General features: G+C 46.4%; 1 protein-coding gene across 1 annotated transcript in view; it reads right to left on the bottom strand.

The window, feature by feature from the left end:
• Positions 1 to 14634, bottom strand: part of LOC147103116 (CUB and sushi domain-containing protein 2-like) — a 904868-nt gene that overhangs the window by 189617 nt on the left and 700617 nt on the right. The window lies entirely within an intron of this gene.

Raw genomic sequence — 14634 nt, 5'->3', positions numbered from 1 at the left:
GAATGGAGCGAAAACTGTAAGAAGACATTTCGCAAAAGCAAAGAATTGATCACCTCAGAGGAAGTGTTGGCTCACTTCAACCCGACACTGCCTATTCGGTTGGCTTGTGATGCTTCTCCATATGGTGTTGGGGCAGTACTCTCACACAAGTTGCCAAATGGCACGGAAAGGCCAGTCGCGTTTGCATCCAGATCATTGACCTCCGCTGAGCGCAACTATGCGCAGATCGATAGGGAGGCTCTCAGCCTTGTATGGGGAGTGAAGAAGTTTAATCATTACCTACAGGGCCAAAAATTCACACTTCTGACAGACCATCAGCCGTTGGTATCCATTTTTAACCCTAAGAAGGGTGTTTCAGTGATGACAGCACAGCGTCTCCAGAGATGGTCCCTTTTCCTAGGAGCACATCAATATCAAATAGAATTCAAAGGTACGAAGCAGCATGGCAATGCTGATGGGCTGTCGCGCCTGCCACTACCTGAAGAAGAAGAAACGACGAAAGTTGACCCTGTTGAGTTATTTCATTCGACCATCATCGAGTGTTTACCAGTCACCAATGCAAGTATTGAAAGAGAAACCAGGAACGACCCGACACTGCCCAGAGTCTACGAGGTGACAGTGAAAGGATGGCCAACACGTGGTGATCCTCTGTTACCGGCATTCTCGGCAAGGCGAGACCAGCTGTCCGTCTGCCATGGTACTTTGATGTACGGGACAAGAGTGATTATTCCTCCCAAGTTAAGGGAAAGAGTTCTAAAAGAACTGCATGAAGGTCATCTGGGGGGAGTTAAGATGAAAAGTCTTGCTAGGGCTTATGTATGGTGGCCGGGTATTGACCAACAGATAGAGGAGTTGATGAAAAGCTGCGCTGGGTGCCAAAAAGTGCAAAATGCACCTCCGATCGCACCACTACACCCATGGGAATGGCCTTCAGCCCCATGGCAACGCGTACATATTGACTTTGCTGGTCCATTCATGGACTCCATGTCCCTAATTGCGGTGGACGCACATTCCAAATGGCCAGAAGTGATCAAGATGAATACCACTACTTCAGAAAAGACAATTGCGGTGTTAAGAACAATATTCGCAAGGAACGGATTGCTAGAACAGATCTGTTCAGACAACGGACCACAGTTCGTGTCGGAAGAATTCCAAAAATTCTTAAAGAAGAATGGGGTGAAACATTATACCTCTGCCCCATATCACCCGGCGACAAACGGGTTGGCCGAGAGATTTGTCCAAACATTCAAAAAGGTAATAAAGGCCATGAACGATGATCAGATTCCGCTACAGCACAAGGTGGACAATTTCCTAATGGCGTATCGAAACGCCGCTCATGCAGTGACTAACCAAAGTCCGGCCATGATGTTTTATAACAGGAGGTTGCGGTCCAGGTTGGACTTGTTAAAACCAAATGTGCGGAGGGAAGTGGAAAACAAACAGTTCCGACATATTAATAACAAGTCCACTCGAAGTTTCGAAGTAGGACAACCAGTGTTGGCAAGGGGCTATGGAAACGAAAAATGGCAGCCCGGAACAATTCGGGCCAGACAAGGACCTCTGATGTACACAGTAGATATTGGTAACAATGTGATAAGGCGTCATGCGGATCAACTGGTAGAATCAAGCGCAAGAGTCGAACCCATGGTTGCGACAGAGACAACTGTGGAAGACGTTAATGAACCTGAAGCATCTACCTCGGCAGGGACTGTACCTGATGATGACGTCCAATACATAGGGAACCAACAAGCAGAGTCACCTCAGCAACAAGAATCAGAGACCACTGAAAGGCGTTATCCAGACCGAATCAGAAGGCCTCCTGAGAGACTGAACCTTTGAACTGTTTATACCTGAAATTATATATGTTATGATGTTATGTTAAATGGGGATATGACTATTAAGCTAAAAAGGGAGGATTGTGGTGTATGTAACCTGTTCCACCTTAAGAGAACTTAAGCCTGTTCCACCTTAAGAGATGTACTACTTTCTCTGGCTGCTGTATACGTAATACCGGTGGTGACCACCGGTATATAAGCACTGTGTAGTAAGATGTATTTCAGATATAGTCCTGACCTCCAACCAGTAAAGACCTGTTGAACTTTAATCTTGTAGCCTGTGTGTTATTAATTACAACTAGAACACACAGACTTTACAGAGCCGAAGGCCTCCTTTCAATAATTTAGGCGAGCTGCCAGTGCGTGTCGCATCTCCACAGGCAGCTCGGCCATTTGAAGACATGAATATCGGGCTATTTGCCTCACCAGCAGCTGCTCGAAGCGAAATCCCGGGCGTGGGGTGGAGCAGCAACGGATGGGAGGCTGATCGCGAGTGCTGTGGCATCAGGGAAGCACCCCCACTCCATTCAATTTCGGGGCTGGCCTTGGGCCTCCCCATTGCGTCTCAGACAGATTTCTACCCGATTGTATACACTTAAACTCCTATGATGGGGCAATCCAGGAAATATGCTAACTTATTGGAAATTGTTGGGTTATCAGTGCATTAAATATTGAACGGTGCTCATTTTGAGCTGCTGTTGACCAGACTTACTTTTTCCAGTTCTGACGAAGGGTCATCGACCTGAAACGTTAACTCTGTTTCTCTCTCTACAGATGCCGCCTGACCTGCTGAGTATTTCCAGCATTTTCTGTTTTTATTTCAGATTTCCAGCATCCGCAGTATTTTGCTTTTGTCCTGAAAGAAGAGCTCCCTGTTCTTGTTTAAATTGTTCCACGTGACTTTTTAATGTTGATTGGGGTAGCTGCCCGTAGAGGTGCAACAGGCACAGCCGGCTCGCCTAAATTATTGAAATGTGGCCCTAGGCTCAATTTTGGACTGACCTCAAGCCTACCGACTAAGGCTCAGATAAAGTTCTACTCTTATATATAATTAGGGGGAGAAATTCGGTATCGCCCCGTTTGGGGTGCAATTATCGGCCGGGCGCAAAGTTTAGCGCCTGGCGCTAATTATCGCCTCCAACTGCAGACTTGGCTTCTATCGCCCCCTGGAGGTGATTGGAGCGCTAAATCAGACGCTACACACCTGTCTTAAGGTGTAACGCCGAGGAGCGAGGCGCTAACTCAGAGCGCTGGCGAAGCTCATGTGATGTCAGTCAGCAATGGAACACAGACACACTGGCACCGGCCAGTTCTTAAAGGGGAGGGTCGATCTTGTTCTCCATCCACATCCTGCTCATTGCAGCCTTGAATCTCGGCCTGGAGAAACCTGTACATCAAATCTGCTGAAAAGAACAATGGAGAGGCCCAGGGAAAGAGTTCAGAGTGCACCCCCCATAGCCTCTTCTAAATCGAAGCAAGGAAGTTCAAATCAAAATGAACCTGCAAAGTGCTGCTCAGTACCCAAAACTCCTTCACACAGCGTTGAATCTCTCCAGAAATCTCTCTCTCTCTCTCTCTGAATGAGTGGCGCAAAAATATCGCCGACAAAAAAAGGCAGGAAGCGGTCGCCTTTAAATAGCGCTCCCCCAGTCCCTTCCCGACTGCAAAACGTTCCCCTCAACCTGTCGTTGCTAGCAGCAGGTGGAAAGGCAGGGGAGGAGGCGCCACTCAATATCCAGTCCGGGGCGCTACCGAGGTGTTGCACACTCGGGGCGGTAGTGTTTAACACCGCCGCAAAATGTCTGGTCAATTTTGCAAGCAGCGCAAACATCGCTACGCCCGGCACTAGTTGGCAACCCATTAGCGCCCTAATGGGAGGCGCAAAGCAACCACATTTTTCCCCATTAATCTCCTATGATGAGGCAATTCAGGAAATATTCTAACTTATTGGAAATTGTTGGGTTGCCAGTGCATTAACAAACAGCTGGGATTACTTTTCAGGCTTTTTCTAAACATTTCAAATTCACCATCCTGTATCAGTTAGCACACCCAGATTTAACAATAAATTCTGATTGCTGTTAATTACTTGGAGAATATGTGAGATAGCCACCTCATTCTTCCATCACCTCCAAAGATATCGGCAGCCTCGGCAAATGTATTTACAGGCAAAATAAATTACAGAAGCAAAAGACATACGAAGATTAAAAAAAAGTTGAAAAAACAGTAACTGTACAAGAGGTGCTTTAAACCCCCCAAAATGTACAAAATCCTTGCAAGTCGTTTCAGTAAGTTCCTGAAAATACAGTCTCTGGTGGCAAGTTATATGGGATCAATTCCTCACAGATCTTTTACTGACATGTACAGCTGTGAAGTGAGTCTGGAAAATCTATGGATTATACGGTATTATTTTTACTTTGAAGAACAAATCATTTCTTCACAGCAGCCAGCCAATTAAAACGTTAACCCTTTTTTGTTAGTTCAGAGGACAAGGTGTAAGGTGCGGTGCTGGGACACCTCATAGTCTGTTTTTGGCACGCCAACGATAAAAACACTTGGCGGTCAATTTTAACCCCTGGGGGGAGCGAGGCCGAGCAAGCAGCCGGCCCATCTGGGGAAGGCCCAACCAATTTCAACAGCCGGGCCTCATTACCAGGGTGGGCTCCTGCCTGAACCCAGCAGGAATAACGAGAAGGCCCCCAGGAGGGAACGAGATTTAGGCAGTAGGAGGTTGCTGCCAGGGTCCCTGAGAGGAAATGGTGGCCAGCATAAGATCAGTGGTTGGGGTGGGGGAATCCAAAGGTGAGCAGGTTTGCCAAAGTTCCAAGGTTTCCTTGTGGCTTCGATGGAGTAAAATCAGGTGAGGTGTAAAACCAGCGACGCACCCGATCCTGTAATTTTCCCGATGGGTGGGTCAGGTTAAAATTGCCCCCATTGTTACAGGAATGCTGACCAGAGGCCAGTCGGCGGAGAAGATCTCATGCACTCTCCTCACAGCTGGCCACTGTGTGTCCATGAGTGAGGTGTGGGAGCATATATTCTACCCAGCGTCTTCGTCAAGGGAAGTGTTTGCATGGGAAAATTCAAGGAGCACAAGGGTACAATCACACCTCCCCGAAGAGTAAATAAGTACAACATCTATTATGTGGCCGATAAGTTGCTAGTGACGCACGTGGAGACACATCCCCGTATTCGTGGGTCTGTCAGCGAAATGTCATAGGCTGAGATATTTGATGATTTGATATAAACCTCAGAATTCAAGCCATGATCCTATGCCCCTTCCCCATTCCTAACCTGCCATCTCTCTGTTTTTGGGTTGGGGATTGCTTGCAAAATTATAGAACATGGCAATTTGATTAGTTTTGGACTGTTGTGGCAAAGAGCCAGTTCAGACACGATGAGCCGAATGGGCTCTTTCAGTGCTATAACCTGTGGAAATCTGATCACATCACACATTAGCAGCAAGCTCACTAACATGCTCACTTTGTACTCTTGTGACAGCTGCCTTTAAAGCAGGTGGACTCATTATACAGCTTCAGGCCAGAGGTGCTCACAAAGCTCTGCTTAGGCTCCCGAATCCTGTGTCTCCTATTGCTAGTCCAAACCTGCTCAGGTCACTAGTCCAATCCATGTCCCAGTGTCAATCACGAGCTTGTTCCTATCGCCACTTGAATGCCAGTCCAGCGACCACTTTATAGAAGGTTTGGGGAGCTCCCTTCAGCTAAATCACTGTTTGGAACTGATGCAAGTATGCAAGGTGGTTAGGAGATGTGACAGAGATCTCCCACCCATGATGTCAGGTCTCAAGCCCTTGTGCATTGCCCAAGAACCTGGCACTACTCCTCGAGGGACACAGAGTACCCATGCCTGCAATAGGCACAGGTTAAGGATTGCAATAGTAATAAAGTTGGAGAGGACATTCCTAGTCCTCCTGTCTCATTTTCTTCCCCCAACATCTCAAATATGTCCATTCTGAGGAATGCCCCAAAAAAGTGGGATTTAGGCCATGCACTAAGACAAGAGGACCCGGATTAAGTCCCTTTTTCCCCCCAGGGGCGGAGATTGACACTGAAAGCGTCTGGTTGCTGTGTTTGGAAAGCAGAATCAGTGGCCATTCCCACCACTCTAGGGGTCGTTCCTCACTTCCCCCCACTCCATGCTAAAGGGCAGTCCCGCGCTGCCCTGTCTAAATGACCAGAACCTGGAAATAGAGGTAGATTTAAGTCATTGGAGGCACTGTGCACTTTCAGGTGCTCTGTCTGCCTGGCACCCAGGCACAGGGGGAACAGTGAAATCACCCCCATTGTTTTTAAAAAGTGCAGTGCATGCGTCTGTGCTTTTTGATTGGTTGCTTTTTAATTAATATAAAATTTGAGTCAATGACATCCAAGACCCTGGAAGACAAGTAGAACACTTTGACTATTATTACATATAGAGATATTATAGAGATATTACATCTCTCTTTTTATATTCTATACCTCTCGTCATAAAATCCTGTATTTCATTAGCTTTTTTATGGCCTTATGCACTTCATGTGTTCCTTTTTAATGTCTTGTGAACCTAAACCACCAAATCCCTCTGCTCTTCCACATTCCCCCATTCAATGTATAACTAATACTTTTCTTTTCATTTGCCAAAATGTACCACCTTACTGGCATTGAATTCCATCTGCCACTTTGCCCATGCCACCACCTTATCAACATTCCCTTGCGGCTTCCTTTGGTCCTCAGAATTATAGACTATGATTCCTATTTTGGTATTGCCTGCAAATTGGAACACCACTACAGCTAGCCCGAGATCCAAACTGTTGATGGAACACTGCGACCCACTTCCAACCGCTTTGAGAAACTGCCTGTTACTCCTACTCTGTTTCTTCCCTTCTAACCAAATTTTAATCTAATCTGCTACCCATCCTCCAACTCAAAACCCTCTAATCATTTCCCATTGCCTGGCAAAGACTTCCTGAAAAGCCATGTACACCACCATCCACTGCCTTTCCCCCATACACATATCCACCTCCCGCTGAGCGAACTCTCACAAGTTTGTCTAGCATAGTCTTCTTTTGTAAAGGTAAACACATGTATCTTTACCCATGCAAACTCATTGCCCTCCTGCTACCAGCATCACCAACTTGTTTCTCCAATTCCATCACCAACATTCACTGAGTTTTTTTCCTTTTAAATTGAATTAACTAATGCAAAATACAACAGAGCAAATGGCACTAATGTGTTCCTTTTTAATGTCTTGTGAACCTTTGGTGTCATGTTAGTTGTGAAGTTGAATGATAAGTTAGGAGAGAATTTTCATTTGTAACAAGTTAAACTGCCATGAGTTTTTAAGAGCATTTGAAAAAGAACAAAAATCAGTGAATATGCTTAAATTGTTCACGAGGATATTGATAAACACAAATTGGACAGGCTTTCATGAGATGAAGTACAAACTGTTCTCAAATTTGAGCAAGGATTAAGCTATTTCACACTTTCCATCAGCCCAACCTCATTGGTCAAAAATGCATTGAAACTGCAGCTGCAAGAAGTACCAAAGAAATAAATGATATAAATTATTAAACTTGTAAAGAAAACATTATCTGACTGAGAAACAAAAATGAAACACTGTTGACTAATATTCATGTCGGTGTTGTTGATTGCATAATACTAGCAGATCTGATTTTGTTTTTCAATTAAAGTAACATGGAAATTGTGTTGGTAATGGTTACCGTGGAGAAGCTATTGCACAGCATCTGCAACACAAACTTTCCTCACAACAAGAAGATGGATATGGGCCAAGCCACATATTCCTTAGTAGAACAAGTGAAAAGCAAGGTAGGTGACTTTATTCATTTGTTAATGGGTTAATGGTAAAATTATGGATAATTATATAATAGTTACATGAATTTTCAGAATCAGTGATACGTAAACTACGTTGAATGATCTGGACAACATAATTAATTTTGATATCTGTTACATCTAATTGACAGAACCTTTTTTATTCTAATTTATTTATTGTGATAACTGTAAGTCCCGCTGACAGTTAAATCAGTTTTGCACTGCCAGAAATGAACTATTTTAGCAGATGCACGAAACGTCTACCTCAACACAAGTCTTCAAAGCATCAGGTTTTCCAAAGCACTGTGGAGTGCCCCTGCGATGAAATACAACAATTCACTTACACCAAGTACTCATGCACATCTCAGACTAACTCCAGTACACTTACATTATAAACTGGCTAAGCTGTCTGCCCAGTACTGCACAGGAGTCAATATCTGAAAGGAAGACAAACTATTTTCATGATAAAGGTAGTAGCGTCCATTTGTCTCAGATTTTGAGTGGGTGGCTATGGCACTTGAATTAATTTCCCATGCAAATTGTGCACACTGTAGACAAGTCCCAGCTTCGCCAGCTTTGACATGTTTACTTTAAGTGGGAAAATCAAACTGCACGAGGAGACTTCAGGAAGAGATAAACTGCTTATAAACTCATTGAATGAAAAGACTTCTAAACCAACGTTACATTCCATCTGCCCTGTTCTCGCCCACTCACTGAGCCTGTTGAGGTCCCCTTGAAGCCTCTTCACATCCTCTTTGCAACTGACACTGCCACCTAGCTTTGTATCATCAGCAAATTTGGAAATGTTACATTTAGTCCCCTCATCCAAATCATTGATCTAGATTGTGACTAGCTGGGGCCCAAGCACCGATCCTTGCGGTACCCCACTAGTCACAGCCTGCCATCCTGAAAAAGACCCGTTTATCTCTACTCTTTGTTTTCTGTCTGTTAACCAATTCTCAATCCATGCTAGTATATTACCCTCAATTCCATGTGCCCTAATTTTGTTCACCAACCTTATCGAAGGCCTTCTGAAAATCCAGATACACCACATCTACCGGCTCCATTTTTTCTACTCCACTAGTTACATCCTTAAGAACTCCAATAGGTTTATCAAACAGGATTTCCCTTTCATAAATCCATGTTGACTCTGCCCAATCTTACTATTAGTTTCTAAGTGCCCAGTTATTGCATCCTTTATAATAGATTCCAGCACTTTTCCAACTACTGATGTGAGGCTAACCGGTCTGCAGTTCCTCGTTTTCTCTCTCCCTCCTTTCTTAAATAGCGGGGTTACATTTGCTATCCTCCAATCTGCAGGAACTGTTCTAGAATCTATAGACTTTTGGAAGATGACAACCAATGCGTCCACTATCCCAATGGCCACCTCTTTCAAAACCCTAGGATGTAGGTTATCCGGTCCTTGGGATTTATTGACTTTTAGTCCCATTAATTTTGCTAGTACTGTTTTTTTACGAATAATAATCTCTAAGTTCCTCATTCTCACCACACCTTTGGTTTTCTCGTATTTCTGGGAGGTATTTTGTGTATTCCTCCGTAAAGACAGAAACAAAGGCCCCGATTTTTGGGCAGCTGTCAGGCGGCTTTTCATGCGGCCGTGGTCCAAAAATCGCGGAAAAAGCGGGTCGGGACCCCCCCCCCGCCTGATTCCCCATCCCGTCCAACTTTTGGACCGCCGTTTCCACGCGCCCCGCTTCTGTCCCGCCCGCCGCTGGCGGGACTGCGCGTCGGAGCACTAATCACCAATGATCACCTTGTTAAGGACGATTTTCCCGTGCCGTTGCGACTTTGGGGCTTTCCCCACCTGAAACCCGCCTGCGTGGAACCCCGCCAATGAGACCTGGCGTGAAAACAGCTGGCTTGCTTGCTTGCAGCAGCAGGTCGCTGAGGGCTGAAGAGATTTAAAGAGGCAGCATTTGCAGGCTGCAGGACCTTGTTGATCAAGGCTTGGGGGAACTATTTGAAGCCTTAGGAGCAGCTGCAGAAAGTTGGAGCCTCACACACTTCTTCAGTGTGAGCTCCTGGGAAGCCCCTCTCACCACCCTAACTCAGGACCTCCTCAACCGAGGCATCTGCTAGAAGCATGGGAGGCCTTTGGCACCTTCCCTTCCTGGCATTAGAGGATCTCCAACAGCAGAGGTGGCAGCAGCAGAACCAGGAACAGCAGGATGATTACCAGGAGCACCAGGCTGCTGCTCACGCCAGAAGGAGCCAGCGCTTGGAAGTGGCTTGAGAGCACCTTGCTGCACTTTAGGGAGCCAGTGGGACCCGTTTCTGCACTGGCAGTCCTACTCCGAAGGACTTCCATGAAGATCTGGTTTCTCTGTTCAACAGATGGCCAACGCTCCTCAAGAGATGTCATTCTCTTATGAGCACGCACCATGTTTTCCGTATGCTGGCGAGTTATCTCCTCCATGGAGGTTGCCAACCTTTCCATGGTGCTGTGTTCATGCACCAATGACTCCACAAAGACTCTGCTCATGGTCGCTATGGACTCCTCCATTCGCTCCACACTCGCAGCGACCCTGGAGACAAAACCTGCCAGAGACTCCTGCATCTGTGCATGGAGATCCATCACCTCTTCTCTTGCGGATGGACCCAGAGGCAGAGGGTCGAGATGCAGCGCAGCTGAGCTGAGCTGGCAGAGCCCTGCGCCCTCTGACGAGGACTCTCCACTGCTGTCCCTGTCTCCAGAATCTGCTGAGGCTCACTTGTCAGCTGTGAAACACCAGGTGATAACACTACTCTATGTCCCGAAGGTCCCCCCGAGGTGTGAGTGTCTGCGCTGCTGTTGGGTGTGCTTACTTCTGCTGACGCTGCGCCCTCAGAGGTTGGAGCTTCCTCTGAGGAGTCTGGCTGCACAGCCTCTTCCTCCTCCACAGTGAGGACGGGGGCTCTGGATGGTACTGTGGGGGAGTAAAGGGAGGAGTTACAGATGTAATGCCAAGGTTCCTCTGGTGACTCCCAGCGAGTTGGCATCTGCCGACACCTGCATCCATGCAGCATTGGTCTCAGTGGGAGGCCTCTTCCTCCCTGACCTAGGGAAGAGGACCTCCCTGTGGGCCCTAACCCCATCCAATAATGCCTGCAGTGAAGCCTCATCGAATTTGAAGGCAGCTCGGGGTCTGGCACTGTCCACAGCTGCTGCAGGTTCCTCTGCCATCCTGTATGGTTCATTTGGAAGCCTTCAGAAGATGCAGTGCTTGCCATGGACCTTGAAAGCACCACAAATGATGACATCATACTGTGGGGATTTCTGACTCGATTTAGACAATTAGCAAGGCTTCCCACATGCTGGGAATTAATTGGCCAATTGAGGGAAAATTGCATGGGGCTGGCTGACACTTTTTTATGTGTGTCAGAAACCCCACATTCGGGGAAATCCGACCATTCCCCACACAAGCCGAAAATCGAGGCCAAAGTATTTATTTAATTTCTCGGCCATTTCCTCATTCCCCATTATAAATTCTCCCATCTCTGACTGTAAAGGACCTACATTTACCTTCACCAGTCTTTTCCTTTTCACAGACCTATAGAAGCTTTTACAATCCATTTTTATATTTTTCGCTAATTTGTGCTCATATTCCATTTTCCCTTTCTTTATCATTTTCTTGGTCCCTCATTGCTGATTTCTAAAAAGATCCCAATCCACAGGCTGACCACTTTTTCTGGCAACTTTATAAGCTTCCGCCTTTGACTTAATACTAGCTTTAGTTTCTTTTGTTAGCCATGGTTGGATCACTTTTCCTTTGGGGTTTTTATGCCCTAGAGGAATAAATGTGAAGTTATCCACTTTGGTAGAAAAAACAGAAAGGCAGAGTATTTCCTAAATGGTGAAAGTTTGTGGAATGCAGATGCTCAAAGGGACCTGAGTGTCCTTGTACATGAGTCACTGAAAGTGAATATGCAGGTGTAGCAAGCCATTAGGAAGGCAAATGGTATGCTGGCCTTCATTACAACAGGATTTGAGTACAGGAGTAAAGAAGTCTTACTTCAATTATATAGGGCCTTGGTGAGACCACACCTGGAGTACTATGAACAATTTTGGTCTCCTTACCTAAGGAAGGATATACTTGCTATAGAGGGAGTGCAACGAAGGTTCACGAGATTGATTCCTAGGATGGCGGGACTGTCGTATGAGAAGAGATTGAGTAAATTAGGCCTGTATTCTCTTGAATTCAGAAGAATGAGAGGGGATCTCATTGAAGCATACAAAATTATTACAGGGCTTGAAAGGGTGAATGCTGGGAGAATGTTTCCCTTGGCTGGGGAGTCTAGAACCAGGGGCCACAGCCTCAGGATAAAGGATAGGCCATTCAAAACTGAGATGAGAAGAAATTTCTTCACAGAGGGTGGTGAATCTTTGGAATTCTCTACCCCAGAGGGCTGTGGAGGCTCTGTCATTGGGTATATTCAAAACAGTAGTCGATAGATTTCTGACTAGTAAAGGCATCAAGGGATATGGCGATAGGGTCGGTGAATGGAGTTGAGGCTGAAGATCAGCCATGATCTCATTGAATGGCGGAGCAGGCTCGAGGGGCCGAATGGCCTACTCCTGCTCTTATTTCTTATGTTCTTATGTTCTAACAAGTCATAAATTTCAAACTTGCAGCTTAAATCATTTGATGCAATTGTGGGAGCCTGCTGTCCATCATCACAACATCTGTTCACAGCAACACAAATAACTTGCCCAGACCAAATAAAACCTCCCCAATGAACTCTAAGTTATACAGAATAACATAGGTGCTTCTAATGTCATGGATCTATTCCTGTGCAATTGAATGAGATACTGCTTTAACCATTGCTGATGTATCACCTCAAGGAATTTTAAAAGTGAGCTAACTCAGTGGGTGAGTACTCCCACTGATACGTTACATACTCAGAGCAGCCTTTGTTTTTGTTTTAATCTTTATTTATCACACCCCTTGAAAGATTCTTTCGTATATCCATTTGTGGCAGTGTTCAGTAGCCTATTGAAGTGATGAGGGCAGGGCAATCTTCTTTCATTCAGTGAGCTTTATTGCACTGGATTACTGTTTACAACATACAAGGGGGGAATTCTGCCAGCCCTTGGGAGGCGGGTATGAAAATGGCAGAAACTGGGAGCGGGTACCGAACCCCCTCCCAACCCGCCTACATGCCATCTTCCTGGGAGGCAGGTCCCCGACTCGCGCAGGGACCCGTCTCCACGAGGCAGGAAGGGGATTACAGCCAATTAACTGCCTGTTATCAGGCAGTTAACAGGCAGTTAAGAGGCTTATCCCCATTTTACCCCTGCAAGTGCGGGCTTCCCGATGGCTGCCAACCTCACCAGGGTCAGCAAGGTGAGCAGTGGGTCTGCGGGGGTGAGAAGGGTCGACAAGTCCACTGTGGAGGTGAGTGATTGGTGTAAGTATGGAGAGGTAAGTATGAGAGGTGAGTGTAAAGTGTTAGAAAAAGTTTACTTACCTTTGCTTCTTCCTGCAGGCATCAACTCTTGGGGATCCGGAGGTGCCTCACCTCAACAGCAGAGATGACAGAATGGCTGCTGCATTCTCAGATGCAGCAGCCATCTGATTTCTGCTGAGGAGAGAGGACTTGGTGAGCCTTCTGTGTAAGGGCTCACCTTAGAACAGAGATTGTCAGTGTTTGACAGCTTCTCAAAGCTATCAAACGCTGACAATTCATCTGTCAAAAATGTCATAGGCTGACGTCCCCTGTCACCGGCTTTCCCTTAATTGGCCGGCTAAGCCCGCAGGGCAGGCTTAACATGGTCAATCAAGGGAAAATAGCATGGGTTGGCCGTAAGTCGTTGGGGGCGGAACTGAAACCCAACAACCAGCAGTCCCGCCCCCAACGCACCCGCATTGAGAAAATCCAGCCCACATTATTTGAAAACCAGCAATGGACGACATATTGGGGGCGATTTTGCCAGCCCTGGGGAGGTGGGTATGGGCACGGGACTGCTGGGAAAATGGCAGAATTTGGGGGCAGGGGCCCAACCCGCCCCCATGCCATCTTCCCAGGAGGTGGGTAGCCGTCCCGCGCCAGGTCCCGTCTCCTTGGAAGCGGGAAGTGATTAAAGCCTATTAACTGCCTGTTAACAAATAGTTAACAGGCAGAAAATAGGATTATCCCCTTTTTGCCCTCATAAGTGCGGGCTTCCTGAAGGCTCCAAAACACGCCAGCTCAGTGACGCGAGTACTGGGTCTGCGGGGGTTGGTGCCAAAGTGTGGTGTGAAGGTGAGTGATGGGTGCAAGAGTGTAGAGGTGAGTATCTGAGGTAAGTGCAAAGTGTCAGTAAAAGTGTACTTACCTTTGTTTCTTCCTGCAGGCTTCAGTCGGTTTGTATGCGAAGAGTCTCGGACCTCGGTGTTGGGATTGACAGGTGGCCGTTGCATTCACAGATGCAACAAACATCTCAATTCTGTTAAAGAAAGAACTTTGATGGGGTCTTGAATTCAAAACCTCATCAAACTGCAGAGAATGTCACTTTTTGACAGCTTCACAGCGCTCCCTCAATGATGACAATTCATCATACGTTGACGTGCTCTGCAACCGGCTTTCCATTGATTGGCCTGCTAAGCCCGCTTGGTCAATCAAGGGAAAATAGCGTGGGTTGGCCACAAATCGATGGAGGCGGGACATCGACCCGACAAGCAGCAGTCCCGCCTCCAACGTGCCCCCTGTCACAAAATTGCCCGCATTGTTTACCCCTCCCCCAATATTTGCTCATTGAAAGTACAATATCATTCCCCCAGACAAGAGTAGAATTTAAACAAAACTAAGGCTGCCATTATGCTACAATTTTTACAGCAGTATGAAGTGATTTGAGATGAGTATCAATGCCAGTGTGACAATCTGCATTGGGATTCAGGCCCACGGTCTGTTGAGCATACGAATACAAGAGGGTAGTAACCATTCTGGTATACAATCTCGCATTGCTTGGGATTTGCATTGGGTGTAAGCCAATTCCA

This window comes from Somniosus microcephalus, chromosome 20, assembly GCF_052327205.1.
Source record: "Somniosus microcephalus isolate GS21.2 chromosome 20, FLI_Smic_1.0, whole genome shotgun sequence".
Taxonomy (NCBI): Eukaryota; Metazoa; Chordata; class Chondrichthyes; order Squaliformes; family Somniosidae; genus Somniosus; species Somniosus microcephalus.
Note: the sequence above shows the minus strand (reverse complement) of the source record. Positions and strands in the feature narration are given on the sequence as shown.